The sequence below is a fragment of the Mytilus californianus genome, unplaced genomic scaffold (genome assembly GCF_021869535.1).
Source record: "Mytilus californianus isolate M0D057914Y unplaced genomic scaffold, xbMytCali1.0.p SCAF_6, whole genome shotgun sequence".
NCBI classification, from domain to species: Eukaryota; Metazoa; Mollusca; class Bivalvia; order Mytilida; family Mytilidae; genus Mytilus; species Mytilus californianus.
Genome location: NW_026262712.1, coordinates 10,702,177 through 10,716,982, shown reverse-complemented (window position 1 = coordinate 10,716,982; position 14,806 = coordinate 10,702,177).

Sequence of the window (14,806 nt, the reverse complement as noted above, 5' to 3'; positions counted from 1 at the left end):
AAATCAGAAAAGTCAAACAGACTATATATATAGTGAATCGCATGAATGACGTGCGTTCATGGTCTAATTAAGTGCAAAAGTAGAATATAAAATAAATGAACTGAAGAAACAATTGCAATTGGTTTACACGTTTAAGTAACTTACAACATGCAGATATCTTATACGTTCGGGTATTTCACATCCAATCTTTTATGGTAATATTCTTTACAAAGCACAAACATGTCAGTATTCACCTCAAAAGCTAACAAAACCTTTAAACAGACTTATTAAGAAGGGATATAGTTACGATACTGTTGTCAGGTCATTAAAGATTGCATATTTTGACTTTAATATTAATCCACTTATAGGGTCTTTGCATCGGAATTAAACACATTTAGGCTAAAACCAGTTGTTGGCATGACACGGGTTATGCCACGGTTCTTCTCATATATTTTATGACGGTATAATACTAAACCCCTAACAGAAGGGATTGTGCCTGATATTCATATGATGAAGACATAATCTTTTAATCAGTTTAATTGAGGTCTGGAGCTGGCATGTCAGTAACTGCTAGTAGCTCTGTTGTTATTTATGTATTATTGTCATTTTGTTTATTTTCTTTTGTTTCCTATTCTGACATCGGACTCGGACTTCTCTTATACTGATTTTTACTGTACGTACTGTTGTGCGTTTGTTTTTTCTACATTGGCTAGAGGTATAGGGGGGGGGGGGGGGGTGGTGGAGGGGGGGGTTGAGATCTCAAAAAACATGTTTAACCCCGCCGCATTTTTGCGCCTGTCCCAAGTCAGGAGCCTCTGGCCTTTGTTAGTCTTGTATCATTTTTAATTTTAGTTTCCTGTGTATAATTTGGAGTTTAGTATGACGTCCATTATCACTGAACTAGTATACATATTTTTTTAGGGGCCAGCTGAAGGACGCCTTCGGGTGCGGGAGTTTCTCGCTGCATTGAAGACCCATTGGTGGCCTTCGGCTGTTGTCTGCTCTATGGTCGAGTTGTTGTCTCTTTGACACATTCCCCATTTCCATTCTCAATTTTATACAATATGCATGCCCTTATTAAATATGTTATTAAAACATAGGCTCACTCATCTCCTGCCATTTATTTCAATACTTTATGCTTTTTAATCTTTTCTCTTAAATTTATTTCTCTTTTTTTTCTATCTTGTAGACATGTGATATACTATTAACAACATGTCTACGAAAATTAATAACCAAAAAGAAAAGATGTAAATTCTTTCTGTTTCCGTTTTCCGTTCCGTATTCTGTTTCCGCCTTTTAGCAACACCCGAGCAGTGGTGTGCTCGATAATTTAGGTGTGAAAAAAAAATAAGCATACTTTGGGAAATTGTAACATGCTAAGGACATTTTAGAACACTCAGAAAATTGGTGACCCGAAACATCTTTCGAGACTCTTTCATAAGAAAAGTGCTTTTGTTTTCGTTCACTGGATACTTTTGTTTTCGTTCATTGGATATCCCACGGACGTAAGTGTTAATTTTGTTATAATTTTGCATGTTTGGATGTTTATTGAAGTTTTAATTGTTATTGAAAAATGACAAAATGTTCATCTGATATTATAAAATAAAAATAAAAATATTTAGAATTCACAACAAAAATGTAAACCGACAAAATCGGGTAATCAACGAGGGTCTGGATGGGGGTCCTTTATGTCTTTATTGTTTAATTTTTCAGACCATTATTCTTTATATTTCAGCACCCCATTTTTTCTATACATTATTGTATGTCCATTTTTCTATATTATGTATACCCTTTCCCGACCCTCATCAACTAGGCTTGCATCTTTACAAGTGTGTTTTTTTCAATAAATTTATCCTGATGCAGTCTACCATTTGCAATACATAAGGTACAGCAGAAGGTACATAACTCTATTATAAATATATACCAAAACTATTTACATGAATATGCATATGGATATGCCCGGCGAATAATCTTCAATAAATGAAGGATCGCTAGAACTTAGAAGAAGATATTGTTCTCACTATGATAATATTCTCTATGGGGATAGATACCCTTTTGAATGAAATAAATTATAAAAGATGTATTTCATTCATAATGTCAATTGCATTTTTTAAAAGATACCACAACTATACCCCCAGATTTTTTTACAGCCCTTTTCTATTTTTTTGCAAAATGATGTGAAACCATCTGGTAACTTAGAATCATCAAACTCGATCAGTTATAGCGTTAACAAATACAAGAATATCTTTGTCTCGCCTGTGATGAAAGAAGCATGTGAAATACTCACTTATTATGAGTAATAGGTGTAGGTCTGTCTCTCTAGAAGGTTTCATCTGAACTTGATCTCATTTTCATAGTTCATTGGTCAATGTTAAGTTTTCATGGTTTTGTCTGTTTATCAGATACTACATGCAACAGGTTAACTATACTTGATTTGTAGAATGATAGTAAGGTGTAGATTTCTGTCTGCAAGATTGATCTGACCTTGACCTCATTTTCATGGTCCATTATTCAATGTTAAGTTTTCATGGTTACATTTGTTTCTCAGATACTATAATCAATAAGTCGACTTAATAATATTTGGTGTATAGAATGGTTGCATGGTGTACATGTCTGTCTGGCAGGGTTCATCTGACCTTGACCTCATTTTTTATGGTTTATTGGTCAATGTTAAGTTTTAATGGTTTTGTCTGATAATCAGATATTTGGTGTATGGAATGATTGCATTTTGTTTATGCTGTCTGACAGGGTTCATCTGACATTGATCTCACTTTTATGGTTCATTGGTCATGTTCTATTTTTGTAATTAGGTCTGTTTCTCATATACTATCAACAATAGGCTAACTATATTTGGTATAAGGAATGTTTGTAAGATGTACATGTCTGTCTGGCAGTAAAACCTTCATGTTTCACACTTTCAAAGCACTGGTCATGCAGGTGAGACATTTCAGCATGTACACTCTTGTTAACTAAAATACAGCAATATCTGGATTTAGACATTTAGATTGAATACCATTTAAAATGATGCAGTTTATTATCCTTGTCATTCTAATGACCGGAACTAACGTCTGATCAATGTGGGTCTCATTGGGGTCTAAGCGTGACGCGTGAAAGTCAAATTATTGTGCCGTGAAAACGGGAAATGAAGTCTAGCGGGATACAGGAAATTACAAAAAAATGAGAATTGCTTACGTACATAGTGTAAGCGGGATACGGGAATCTGTCAAAACAGTAAGTGGGATCCGGGATCAGAACCCCCCAATGAGACCCCCTCTGATGTGTTGTCCTTATTTAATATATACCATTGTTAGGTAAAGGTTGACCAGGATTTGTAGACAGGAGTTCACAACAGGTTTTAGGGTAGTAAACTTCACCAGGTACACCAAAAGTTTATCATAGACAATTTTTGCGTGTCGTTTTTGCTTCTTAAGTTGCTTCATCTTAGGGATAAGTTTTTTACATCTTTTATTATTTCCCATAGATACTGTTAATAGAAAGAGAATTGTGGTTCAATTGATTTATATGCAGCCGCTTTGTTTACAGACAGAAACAGAAAATAGAAAAAATATTCTGCACAATAGGATCTACAATTAAATTAAAAGGCCAAAATTGTTATCTTAAATTCTTGCCCCTGAATGACAATTTTTATGAATTTTTTGTATTTTTGTTGAAATTAGTAAAAGGTTAGAATCTCTAAATGGCACAAATGATCAGTAAATAAGATTTATATGTAAGTCATTATGGAGGAAATCGTAAGTCGACTCCTTATAGGAGTAATTGCCCTTGAATGACATTTTTTACCTCTTCTTTGTTTTGTTTTTTTGCTATAATCTTGAAAACTATAACTTATAGTTATTGAACAGCGTATATGATAAAAAAATTACAAAATAAAAAGATCTGCAAATAAGTGAAAGGGGCTTAAGTAATCAGTGTACTCCTTTAATTGTCCTTAATTATTGACAACCTTTTGATCATTGTCTTGCAGGTTTTATTGTTTTTTAGAGGATTATAGTAAAAAGAGAGAAACTGTAAAAAGACAAAAATAATCAGCAAAATTTAACCCTATAAAATCAAAATCAAAACCAAAATATTTTATTATTCCAATCAGGGTCCCACAGGGGGCATTTACAATAAACAATTATGATAGTATAAGCAACAAACATGAGACATTGTACAGTATATAAAGTGACAGATATTATAATAGACAAATGAAAATAGCATTAATAACAAAAATACATTAAAAGTACTCTTGAGTATTTTTTTTCTTCTTTCCTTCCTTATTACCATTATTATTTCGATTCTATGTCCAGCAGTGCAAAAAAAAAAAAAAAAAAAAAAAAAAAAATATTATTAATAAAGTTAAAACAAACTTAAGTTATTATCAATAAAGATGGAAATTTGTTCATCTGCAGGAGACACCAAGGGACGGTGCTCTAGGATATACTGTTGCGATAGGCAGTAACAGCAATCCTCCCCGTGTCAGAAGCAGATTTTATTAAATAACAATTGCCAATTATGCGAAATATGTCATATAAATCTGCTATTTGCAGTGTTTAACCAGGAATATACACAACTCTTTTAATACAGTTAAGTTCTCACAAGACAGCAGCCATAGCAATTTCTCTTGGGAATTTAAGTTAATGAAATTGGGACATGATTCCGAAATAATGTGATACAAATGGTGTCTGTCTTCTTTATCATGTTTATATTTTAATTTGTGCAATAAAAGAGAAAATGAACTTCATCTTCAATATTACCAGAGTTACACTGCTGACATAGTCTAAGGTGTGGAGGAGTACCCTGGTATTGTCCTATATTTCAATCTGCAAATGGTGAGATGATACCCTAAATTTTGTTAATGATCTATGTTCAAAATTAGACATGATATTTAGATAATAGATATGTCCAGAAATAAAAACATTATAACATATCAGAATTTGTAACCACTATATGATAATGGTTACACTAGATCATAAACAAGAGTAAAAAAATAGAATTCATAATGCCAGGTGGGCCAACACTGGCTCAATGGAGCCTCTTGTTTTTATATAAATAAACACTATTTTTTCCTATTTTGGATGGGCTTTTTATTACATTTCTTTAAATGCCAAAAATTTGCCACATGTAAAACAAATTATACAGAGCACATCTGAATAAATTTTCTCAAAATATACATTAAAAATCTTCTTTTGGACATTTAAATTAAAGTAGTTGAGATGGTTTGATGAAACAGTATAATTCTAAATACATAATATTTAATTATTTCACAATGAAAGTATGAACTATATCAAATTGCAATATATTGAGGAAATTTATAATCCAGTTCTGTATTAGATACAGAACAAAGGTAACAAAAAAACTGGCCGGTAACAACCATTGCTGTATAGTTTTCTGCACAAGTTAAGTCAGGTCAAGTCAGAGGCCTGGCCGGTAACAACCATTGCCGTATAGTTTTCTGCACAAGTAGTCAGGTCAAGTCCGAGGCCATAGGCAAGGCCATAGCCAAGGACCTGTACATGACTAGGTGTAATACCACCAAATCACGTCACATCCATTTGATTATGAAATAGGGTCGAAAAAAAATATTCCCTTGAATATGACAGCTGTAAGAAATTAATCATACATTTCATTGCAGTAAAAAATTTCTGAGTCTATCATATATCTTGGGTGTTTCAGAGCACCATTATTGTTTTATTTGGTGTTTCTATAGAATGTTTTGGAAACTTGAGGTTAACTGGTTACTGAAGCTTGAACACAAGAAAAAAGGGGTGAAAAATTTGATTGGTTAACTTCCAGTAATGGTTATTTTCTTATATGCAATGAAATGTTATGTGAAATTTTGTCTATAGTACTGGACAGGATAAAACTTTACTCATGCCAAGTATTTCTTTATTTGAAACAAGGATAAATTCTGCACAATTTTTTGAAAAGTGCAAATTTAACAAAGATTAATAGGGGAAAACAATGTTGGTATTACACCTATTATGGGAAGTTGCATATGCACCTTTGACCTTGTGTGTACTCTCATTTGTTAAAATGTCATGCTATTTAAGTGAAATATTACAAAAATGAAATATTCTGAGTGGATTAATTGCGTCTCAAAAACACATTTTATGAGAAAATTGCCTTGAAATAGGACTCTGAATATTAGTAGACAGAGCAAGTCATGTTTTGGAGAGCTTTTTATACGACTGCAAAAAAATTTTTTTGGTCGTATATTGGTATGACGTTGGCGTCATTTTCGTCGTCGTCCGAAGACACATTAGTTTTCGCACTCTAACTTTAGTTTAAGTGAATGGATCTCAATGAAATTTTGTAATAAGGTTCAATACCACAAAAGGAAGGTGGGGATTGATTTTGGGGGTAATGGTACCAACAGTTAAGCAAAAAGGGGCCAAAAATAAGCATTTTTGTAACTTCCAGACATAACTTGTGTGTAAGTGTATGGATCTCATTGACATTGTACCACAAGGTTCCATATCACAAAGGGAATGCTGGGATTGATTTTGGGAGTAATTGCCTCCAAATTTTAGGAATTAGGGGCCAAAAAGGGACAAAAAACAAGCATTTTTCTAGTTTCATGACAATAACTTGTGTGTAAGTGTATGGATCTTTATGAAATTGTACTACAAGGTTCCATCTCACAAAGGGAAAGCTGGAATTGAGTTTGGGGGTAATTGACCAAAAAGCTTAGGAAGAAGGGGCCAAAAAGGGGCTAAAAATAAGCATTTTTCTAGTTTCCAGACAATAACTTGTGTTCAAGTGTATGGATCTCTCTGAAATTGTACTGCAAGGTACCATACCACAAAGGGAAGGCTGGGATTGATTTTGGGGGTAATTCCCTCAAAATTTCAGGAATTAGGGGCCATAAAAGGGCAAAAAACAAGCATTTTTCTAGTTTCAGGACAATAACTTGTGTGTAAGTGTATGGATCTTTATGAAATTGTACTGCAAGGTTCCATATCACAAAGGGAAAGCTGGGTTTGAGTTTGGGGGTAATTGCCCTAAACATTTAAGAATTTGGGGCCAAAAAACAAGCATTTTTCTAGTTTCCAGACAATAACTTTTGTTCAAGTGTATGGATCTCTCTGAAATTGTACTGCAAGGTACCATACCACAAAGGGAAGGCTGGGATTGAGTTTGGGGGTGATGAATCATAAGGGGGTTCAAAAAATTTGGGGGGGAGGATTTTTTTTCTTTAGAATTTTCCATTTTAAATTGGTTATTTCTGATTTATATATAAAAGCAAATAATAATGATATGGTTTGAATAGGTAAATTGAAAATTTTTAAGTTCTTAGACCACTTTCATTCTGTGTCAGAAACCTATGCTGTGTCAAATATTTAATTACAATCCAAATTCAGTGCTGTATCAAGCTTGAATGTTGTGTCCATACTTGTCCCAACTGTTCAGGGTTCGACCTCTGCGGTCGTATCAAGCTGCGCCCCAGCGGAGCATTTTATTCTGACTTTATCTCCTTATTTCTTATTTTTTGCTATAATTGAAAACGTGTTCCTAAGTGATACTTTAACAAATATATTGTTATAAGTAAATGAAATTATGTTTGAAGCAGTAACAATAAAGTATTCACTGAAAGGGCAGCTTTTTATGTCCCTCTCTGGAATACGGCGTAAATTTAAGTTTTACATATTAGGACTTATTGAAACCTCCATGGAGTCAGTAAACTTTTATATATTCTATCATGATGCTGCTTGATTTGGATTTTTCAAAAAAAAGTTTGCTCGAATCACTGTAGATGTTGTCTTACATTATACATGTACTAGATTTTTCTCAAACTATTGAACTAATTGTGACAAAACTTGATAGTAATACTTAAAATAACCAGTATTTCAAAGGAAAAATTTAACATTCAGTTTATTCAACAAACATTTTATCGACAGGTTGTAGGTACATGTATTCCCATGGACACTAATTGCGCCCCTTAAATAATAGCAGACTTGTTTTTGTACTGTTATGAATCACAGTTTATGACCAAACTCAGTAAAGACATGTCTAAATTGCATTTAATTGATAAATTCAACAACACTTACCGTCATCTTGATATTTTTTCGTTAAATAATCAAGAATTTACCCAAAGGAACTTACTTTAAATAAATCAAATTTGAATGGTAACAACTGTTCTTTCCTAGATTTAGATATTTCGGTTTTACACAGGAAACTCCACACTAAAATTTACGACAAAAGGGAAGATTTTTTGTTCCCTATTGTTAATTTTCCCTTTTTGGATGGTGATGTTCCTTTGGCACCATCTTATGGTGTTTATATTTCACAACTCGTTCGCTATGCCCGTGTCTCTTGTGACATTTTTGATTTTAACGAACGTAATCTATGCATTACTGGTAAATTATTAAGCCAGGGATTTCGTTACCACAAATTACTTAAAACCTTTACTAAATTCTTCCACAGATATAAAGATCTGGTTTTGGAGTTTGGTTGTACCTGTAGAAAACTTATTTCAAAGGGGATTGCACATCCTCATTTTTACGGCAATATTGTTTACCGTGCCCGGAAATTTAGAAACGATCCTGGTAAACTTATCGATCCTTTAACATGTTTAAATAAACTTATTCTAAAAGGTTACCGATTCAACACTGTATTTAGATCATTAAATATTGTTTTTATTGGTACATTGATATTGATTTTGTTATCTGTAAATTAAAAGCAAACTAAATATTATTGATATATACATATACACATTCATGGATCTACAATATTTCGATACCTGTATCTTGGCATTGCACAAGGTCATGTTTTTCTCTGACTGTTTATGACGTCTTTACACTAAATCCATTGGATGTTGGTTGGATGTGTACGGATTGATAATTTAGTCATGATTTTTTTATTAGTTGTTAGTGAACTAGCTGTCAGTAACTGCGAGTACTCTCAGATCTGTACTTAGTGTCTTTTTGTTGTTTGGATGTACAAGTACCCGGCCACGTCCACTTGTAATTGTAGTTTTTGTTTTTTTATCTATCTGATGAGTTAAGCCTCTTTCAACTGATTTTTATAGTTCGTTCTTATGTTGCACAGTGTTACACCACTGTCCCAGGTTATGGGGAGGGTTGGGATCCCGCTAACATGTTTAACCCCGCCACATTCTGTATGTATGTGCCTGTCCCAAGTCAGGAGCCTGTAATTGAGTGGTTTTCGTTTGTTTATGTGTTACATATTTGTTTTTTCGCTCATTTTTTGTACATAAATTAGGCCGTTAGTTTTCTCGTTTGAATTGTTTTTCATTGTCATTTCGGGGCCTTTTATAGCTGACTGTGCAGTATGGGCTTTGCTCATTGTTGAAGGCCGTACGGTGACCTATACTTGTTAATCTCTGTGTCATTTGGTCTCTTGTGGAGAGTTGTCTCATTGGCTATCATACCACATCATCTTTTTTATATTTGTCTTCTTTAGGTGTAATACCACCAAGTCATAGTACGTCACATGTTGCATAAGAAAAAGTTTTAAAAAATAATATTCCCTTGAATTTGACAGCTGTAGGAAATTAATCATACATTTCATTGCAGTAAAACAATTCTGAGTCATAAACATATATCTTGGGTGTTTCAGAGCACCATTATTTTTATATTTGGTGTTTCTATAGAATGTTTTGGAAACTTGAGATTACATGGTTACTAAAGCTTGTACACAGGAAAAAAAAGGGTGAAAATTTGATTGGTTAACTTCCAGTGATGGTTATTTTCTTATATGCAATGAAATGTTATGTGAAATTTTGTCTATATTTATATATATAGTACTGGACAGGATAAAACTTTACTCATGCCAAGTATATCTTTATTTGAAACAAGGATAAATTCTGCACAATTTTTTGAAAAGTTCAAATTTAACAATGACCAACAGCTAGGGGAAAAACAATGGTGGTACGTATTACACTTGACTACAAATGCAGAAAAAAACTGTATGGCTGGTTGTTCCCATTCCGTTTCTTTTGTTACTTTTGTTTTGTATCGGACTTGTACGATGTTTTAATTAGAAAGTAATACATCTGCATTAAATGACGATTACACACTTAAAAAGATTGAACACAAAAAATGTGCACACCGGTTTATGTACTACGATGCTTGGAGATATTTAGTCTTTGATAAATTATGCATTTTGCGTTAACACTAGCTCTTCTCAATTTAATAAACTGTGTGTGAGTAAAATTATTGCTTACTTCTTTGATTCATATCAGTGAAGTAGGAGTGGATTGAAAAGTTGGGTGGGGGGGGGGGGGGGACTTCTTAAAAAAAGACCTTTATTTGATATTTTCTTTCATAAGGGGGGGGGGGAATTCTTAAAAAAAGACCTTTATTTGATATTTTCTTTCATAATAGTCTGATTGTCTAGAAATAAGTTAATGTCCTCTTTTGTAGTCATTTTATATTTTAATAGCTAATAAATTTCCAAAATTGAGGGGGTGGCGCTTATAGTTTTGCTCCTCATTTTTGCAAGTGTGAAATGCGGTTATGGTTCCCTTTCCTGGCTCCTACGCCCCTTCATTTATGTACATGTATACCCCTCCACAGAAAAATACATACATACGTACAAACAATCAAAACCAAACAAAGAAATTTGCTTTGCCTCTGCCCTCCCCTATTTTGGAATGTGGCCCTTCCCTGGTTCATACCCCCCCCCTAAAAAAACAAAAAAACCCCAAAAAACAAAAAAAAAATTATTCAACAAGAATATGAATAACAGATTTAAGATATTTAGAAATTCAACGACGTATGAAAATGAAATAAGAAAGAGTAATCAGACAAACGTAAATAGAACATGTATAAGTATAAAATCATTAAAATAATTAACAAAATATATGAATGTAAAAAAAAATGTTTCTCTTCTTTTATGGGGAAAAATATGGAATGAAATATAATTGATTTTCTTTCGTTTTAACTTTTTTTTTATCCACTTATTTTGGAAATAATTTTTTTGGTTTAGTTTTATGCTCATTACAGTAATGGGATATTCGAGTAGACCCAAGTATTGATCACGTGACACAATATTTTTTTTAATTTTCCACCCCTTTAGCCAAAATGAGTGGTTGTTTATTTGACGTTGAGACTGATTTTGCGCTATCAGAATTCGACTTAAACAAATTCCTTGAACAAGAAGGGAAAAGGGGAAATCCTCCGTATAGTTCAATTTACAAAAAGATTCGTCAGCTTAACTGCTAAGCAAACCCTTGAAAAGTTTGTACATGGAAACATTTTATGGTTGCAGTTACTCTTGCAGTCAGTTACTTCGTAGACACTTGATTTAATTTCAGCATTTTGGGACATAGTTAGCTTTTTTATAAATATAATTTTTATGAACACTTTTCATATAAATTATATTTATAAATCTCACAGGTAATTATGTCACAAGGTGTACGATAAAGTGCCTATGAACTCACTGAATGCACGAGTGACTCTATTCATAAAAAGTGTCTGTGTAGGAGAATGATTATCCCTTTCTTCATGATAAATATTCTCTAATGCTCGTACTTTATCATGAAGAAAGGGATTATTATTCTCTTACATACTTAATTTACTGTTTTTCTATTTTGGGGCAAAGTCGTTCAAATCTAAAATTTATAATTTTCTTAAACTGTAGAAATCACTTAACATTCAGTGTGAACAGTTTTTACTTAAAGCTACAATTCAAAATTACATGAACATATATATGTCATTACTATTCATGTATTACCAAATATGGTAAGAGTTGGCAAGTTTTGTATATATATGTACATATTTTAGCCTTTATAAATATTCATGAATTACCAAATATGGTTATGGTTTACAAGTTTTATAATAAAGACTACTGAGTTAGTCTCACTCAAGTCCAGATTGATCTAGATTTATATATCTTGTAAATTGGTAGACAAGTTTAATTGATATTTCGTTCTGAAGAGAGATGGTCCATTTTGAAATTTTGTGGCAGCCAGTTTCAACTAAGTAAGTACCTTAATTTGGAGATGTTTGTTACATTTGAATGATCTTTGATATACTTCTGTTTTCCATTTTGCAGATATTTGAAGAGACTAATCATTTCTTTTTTTTTATACCATGTGTATACTGGGTTATATATTCATTCAATTAATCACCTTTAGTCAGTATCCAATATTTTGTTGGTAATTCCTGTTCCCCCCCTTTTTTTTTTGAATAAAAAGTTAAATAACAAAGATATCGAACTCTAAGGAAAATTCAAATCGGAAAGTCCCTTATCAAATGGCAATATCAAAAGATCAAACACATCAAATGTATGGAAAACAACTGTCATATTCCTGCATTATAACTTTTATATCCCCCCAATATTGATATGTGTTAAAAATATGCATTGTGATAATTGTGTGTGTATGCCCTGCTTGCATTTATTCATATAAGTTAACATATATATATTGGTCTTTATCTGACTTTTTAAAAAATAAGATGTGGCATGATTACCAATGAGACAACTGCCCACCAGCTTTTAAATGAAGTGGATGTAAGCAATTATAGGCCACTGTACAGCATCCAACAATGTGAAAAACCCACACCATATAGTCGGCTGTAAAAGGCCCTATCAGGAAAAATGTGAAACAAATCAAACAAGAAAATTAACAACCTATTTATAAAGTTTCATGTTTATGTTGAGCATGTTGGGGACAACCTGCCAGATGTGGAATGGTCCATCTCCTCCGAGAAAATAAAGATGAACAAACAAAGACAACTAACAACACATGGTCAAGATCCCTGCCTGACTGTACAGGAGCACAATTTGGCTGGGTTAAACCAGATTTATGTGCTTATAATCCTTCCATCTTTGTCTATCAAGATGGTATAATTGCAATGAACATGGACACAGTTGAAAAAATAATCAAAAAGACAGTTCATTGCAATATCGATATTATTTGAATTTGGCTGTTAATTATAATTTTGGTTATAATTTTTTATCTATTATATTTTCACATGATTATAAGATTTTTTTGTTCCTTGCAGAAAGTATAAAATGGTTACTCATGTTAAGTGCACAGGGTCATTTAACATTGCAACCACTTGTGATAAGTTACTGCTGTCTTAAATTTCACAGGTTAACAGCCTTTCTTGTTACTGTTTATGTGCTGCTTATATATAAACATTGTAGCACTTCTCAGTAGCTAGATAGAGTTGTAGCTTTTCATCAATTTTAGCAGCAGCTAAATACATGTATTCTGTCTTACTTGGATTGACACCAGCATGACCAGGTTGTGATACTCCAATGTTTTTTCTATGAATATCGAGAACTGTTCTTTTCTTTCCAGAATCTGAATTGGAATTGCGCTGTTAATTATGTTTCTCTTTTAATCATTTTCTGGCTAATCATGCATGATTATGTACAAATTTGATAACAGCTAGGATAATTATATAGCTGTTGTTCAATCACTGTGTCTGTTTTTATGCTTCTAAAATATATGCATGGGACATAATCATATATGTAAATTCTAAACTGTTGGTAGAGTGAACAAAATTTCATAAAGCTTTTTTTTCAGAATATCGAACGGATAAGTTATCAGTATTCAGATGCCTAATGATCTGAAGTATAGTCCTCTTGTCCTTGACCTTGATTTAAAGACTAAATAAACAAAATGTATTATCAAGGTGTGAGGACTACTACTTTTTTAATTTAAGGAATAATTTGGGTATATTAATTGCTTGAAAGAAATACATGCATGTTTTACAGTTTTCACCTCACTTTGACCTTTACAATTGATCATTTTAAGGTGACAGGATTTACCTGACCTTGACCTCATATTATATAATCAGTATAGTTTTGTGACACATGAAATAAGATTTCCATATCAAAGGTTGTCTGTGGTAAATGAATATAAGCAGAAGTGTTCTATTTGTTTATGCCTCATCTACTTTTATTGTAAAGAGAGAAAATAGAAAAAATGGCAACAAGTTTAAACTCTGTTAAATAATATGCATATTTTATAGTTGTCTACAAGATAATCTTGATAATGTTGACTGACTGAAAAGAAATTTGAGTAAGTACACGCAGTAGTTGGATACTATTCATGATACGTATGGCGAAGTTAAGCCGGTCTCTGTGTTTAGGGTTCACAGATGCTATACCTCCCTTTAAGGTATAGTAACGTCCCCTAGCATACGTATCAAGTATCTGCTACTACTTGTACGTATGTCTAAGTGAGCCTAAGCTTGGTGGCTCAGTCTTAGCCTAGCTTGGAAGCTCTGTTCAAGCGTGGTGGCTAGGTCAAAAAAAATATTTGCCTACATTTTATTGGGGAAAAAAGGGAAATTTTAAATATTTTTTATCCATTTGGGAATGGGGGTCAGAGGGGATATTTTACCTTTTTTATGACCAAATTTTTAAATTGTACATATGACTGTTTTTATATATTTTTCAATTTTATCTCAGTTAATTTTAAGCCCCCCAAGTCAAATCGGAGACTTAAAAACTGGTACTCCAAAAGGAAAAAGATAGGTGTCTTACTGTGGGCATTTGTCTTGGTGAACTAGCACCTTAAAGTCCAGCTAACCCACAGGCCGGCTGGCTAGTACAAGCAGACAGGTATTTTCAATACCATTTGGCATTTTTAAACTTTGGCATTTTTTCATTTGGCTTTTTGCTTTATATGTTTTTTAACTATTTGGATTTTTATACCATTTGGCATTTTTTATTTATGTTTTTTTTTTCATTTTTTGCAACATATTTTTTCATCAACACACCCAAAACACTTCAAAATTAAGAGTTAAATATACACTTTTGGCATTCATAATGTTTATCAATCAAAATAGCATTCTATTTTCAAATTGACATTACACAATTTGGCTTTCTGTAACTTTGGCTGTTA